This window comes from Rutidosis leptorrhynchoides, chromosome 11, assembly GCF_046630445.1.
Source record: "Rutidosis leptorrhynchoides isolate AG116_Rl617_1_P2 chromosome 11, CSIRO_AGI_Rlap_v1, whole genome shotgun sequence".
In the NCBI taxonomy this organism is placed as follows: domain Eukaryota; kingdom Viridiplantae; phylum Streptophyta; class Magnoliopsida; order Asterales; family Asteraceae; genus Rutidosis; species Rutidosis leptorrhynchoides.
This window is the reverse complement of record NC_092343.1, coordinates 151972605-151976605: the sequence shown is the minus strand read 5'-3', so window position 1 is coordinate 151976605 and position 4001 is coordinate 151972605.

Here is a 4001-nt window from a genome sequence, read left to right as displayed (position 1 = left end):
CCCTGACTAGTGCTCGAGAAAATAGGATTATGCATGCTTGTACATTTGATATTGCCCTTAGATAGGTTATGTTGAATCTTAAAGGTTGTTATACTAGGGATGAGATAAGGTATAAGATATGCATGTCATTGGAAATCTAGTGAAAAATTAAGAACTTTTCCTTTAGATACCGAATGGTTTTGACGAATGGATTAGAAGTTATCGTCAAATGAATTTTGTATTATTATTAAAAATGAATATTATTATCGTCGTCGTTATAACTTTTATATAATTACTATTATTATTATTATTATTATTATTATTATTATTATTATTATTATATTATCATTATATATAAGAAGTAGTATCATGATGAAATTTAAAGATTTTGATTTAAATAAAATTATCATCTTTCATTATTTTTATCACTATTATTATTAAAAGTATTATATTTAATATAAAAAAATATCATCTTTACAAAAATCATTATTTTTAATAGGAATATCATTGTTAATATAGAATTTCATTAGTAATAAGAATTATCATATTTTTATAATATCATTTTCGTAAATATAAATATTGCTATTATTATTAATAATTATTAATATAAAATAATACAACTTTTACTTATTATTATTATCAATGTTATTTTTTATCAAATAAAAATGTATTACAAATAATATAAATACCTTAATAAAACCTAACATAACAGTTTATGATATTCAATGAACTTTATAAATTCTAAGATATATAAAAGTATATTTTATTATATAACTTTTAGTATAAATTTTATTTATTATTTACTCTTATAAATCTTTTAAAAATATTTAAAAATAAAAAATGACAATATTTGAACTATATATTAATCATGTATAAATTCTGGAAATCATTTTGAGTCAAACTAGTTTTTGTTGACTTTTGCATATTAGACTCGAGCATTAGGATGGTGGTACACTATGACTTAATCTAAATTGTTAGACGCATATTGACCAACATATAAATATATATAATTAATATAGGTTCGTGAATCCAAGGCCAACCTTACACTTGTTCAATGATGTTATATGTATTTTTACTACAAAATACAGTATGGTGAGTTTCATTAATCCCTTTTTAAATGCTTTTGCAATATATATTTTTGGGACTGAGAATACATGCGCAATTTTTATAAATGTTTTACGAAATAGACACAAGTAATCGAAATTACATTATATGGTTGAATGATCGAAATCGAATATGCCCCTTTTTATTAAGTCTGGTAATCTAAGAATTAGGGAACAGACACCCTAATTGACGCGAACTCTAAAGATAGATCTATCGGGCCCAACAAGCCCCATCCAAAGTACCGGATGCTTTAGTACTTCGAAATTTATATCATGTCCGAAGGAGGATCCCGGAATGATGGGGATATTCTTATATGCATATTGTGAATGTCGGTTACCAGGTGTTCAATCCAAAAGAATGATATTTTTGTCTCTATGCATGGGACGTATGATTATGAGAAATGGAAGTATGAAATCTTGTGGTCTATTAAAATTATGAAATGATTCTTTATGATAAACTAATGAACTCACCAACCTTTTGGTTGACACTTTAAAGCATGTTTATTCTCAGGTACGAAAGAAATCTTCCGCTGTGCATTTGCTCATATTAGAGATATTACTTGGAGTCATTCATGACATATTTCAAAAGATGTTGCATTCGAGTCGTTGAGTTCATCAAGATTATTATTAAGTCAATTATATTTGGATATATTATGAAATGCTTTACATGCCTGTCAACTGTCGATGTAACGAAAGTTTGTCTTTTAAAAAAACGAATACAATGTTTGTAAAATTTATCATATAGAGGTCAAATACCTCGTGATGTAATCATATGTTATTGTATTCGTCCTTATGGATTGGGTCGGGTCGTCTCACACCCCACTCAAATTTCAGGACGAAATTTCTTTAACGGGTAGGTACTGTGATGACTCGGGAATTTTCGACCAAATTTAAACTTAATCTTTATATGTTTCCGACACGATAAGCAAAGTCTGTAAAGTGAGTCTCAAAAATTTTGAAATTATATTCATGTAATCAATTTCCCTTTCGACTGTTCCCGGTGATTCACGAACTTCAACTTGTAAATAGATAGATATATATTTAAATATGTCTATATATATATTTTAATTGGAAATACAATTTGAAATATTATATGTTGTTGTTATTTAATGTAAAATGAAATAAACTATGATAATATAATAATTATTATTTAAGACATAACTATATATATAAATAAAGGATATAAAAAAATAAATATTAGATGATTGTAATACTCGTTGTACGTTTCGATTATTATTTAGAGAAGTTTAATTCAAACTTATATATTTAAAATAAACGGTGATCCGAAAATGAGTTCTATAAATTTTAGGCTTACTAAAAATGTATTTAGGATCTAGTTATTTAATTTTAACACTTTTTATATTTTACCCATAAATGAGAGGGACAGTTGATGTAATTTTTATTTAATAATTAATGACCAAATTTGATACCATAATAACTAAAATAAATAAAGATGATTACTCTAAAAATATGAAATTTTTCTGAAGACTTTTTATCCGCCACTAATTTATCAACGGGGTACGATAATGCAGTCTGTGAAAACTGTCGGCAGATAAAATTAAAAAGGGTGGCTGCTGAATTCGATATGTACACGTTTAAATTATTAATTATTATTATATTGTAATTATTATTTTGGTTACTGTGTTGGAATATGACATGCAACTTAATTTCACTTCATCCAAAAATTTGTAATGTGATGTTTACTATACTTGATTGAAACTTAAACTTAATAATATCCACTTGCTTTCTATTCTTTCTTTCTGTTTAAAAGGCAATGATCAAACGAACCACTTTCTATTTATATATATATATATATATATATATATATATATATATATATATATATATACACATATGTTATGCATATCACAACTATTCATCGATCCATTTTTTCTCTCTTATCTATACTTGTTAGAAAACAACAAACAACTCAAATCACCATCTTATGTTACTAGCCTAATAATCACCTACAAATCCATTTTTGATATTGTCTTTATCTACTACCATTACTATCGAACACCCTTGAGACCCCCTTGTTAATATATTCACCCTTACATGAACCGAAGCATACACACTCCTTATAGACCCCTTAGAATACAGGTAAAACTACCAGACTTTTAGGGGACACTTTTCATACTTCATAATCACCTTTTATTGTCGCCACCCACTGCAACCATCACCATGAACAAACGCCATCCTCACTAAACTATGAATCGATCACCTTTCCGTTTCAACTTCAACCTCCAAACTGTCACCATCTTTCCCCCTTCTCTCTCATTCTCTCTCTCTCTCTCTCTCTCTCTCTCTCTCTCTCTCTCTCTCTCTCTCTCTTCTTCGTGAATTACATCACCACCTTCATCTTCATCATTAGACCGCCACCACTCAACCATTGTATGCTACTGTTGCTGTAACTAGTCGTGTCTGTTTACTCTCAATCCTGATTCAAAAACACAGGAATCAAGCATCATCGAATTAGTTGTTTATCATTTGTTGTTATTTCTTTCTTGTCTAGTAAATTAAAGACCCACCATCTTTAACAATCGACAACCATTGTAAACCAAACACCCGTTTGTCTCACTACAATTTTTTTGTTTGTTGTTTCTTCTATTATACTGTTGCAAACGTACAACCCAAAACCCAAAAATCCATGGGACTTATTTCTGTTGTTGCTAATGTTCCTGCTCGAAAATCTTTAACCCCAATCACCACAAATTTGCTTTTACGTCTAGGATTCTTTCCTTTAAGTGTAGGTAATCATAATATTATTGTTATAGTGGAGGATGACAACAGAATGATGATATTAAAGTGTGGTGATGATCATTCGATTATGATTAAATGATGGGAGACTTTTGTTGTCTGTTTTTAATACTAATTACAAAGCATGGGCCATATCGTAGTTCTTCCTTTGGATCGAATAAT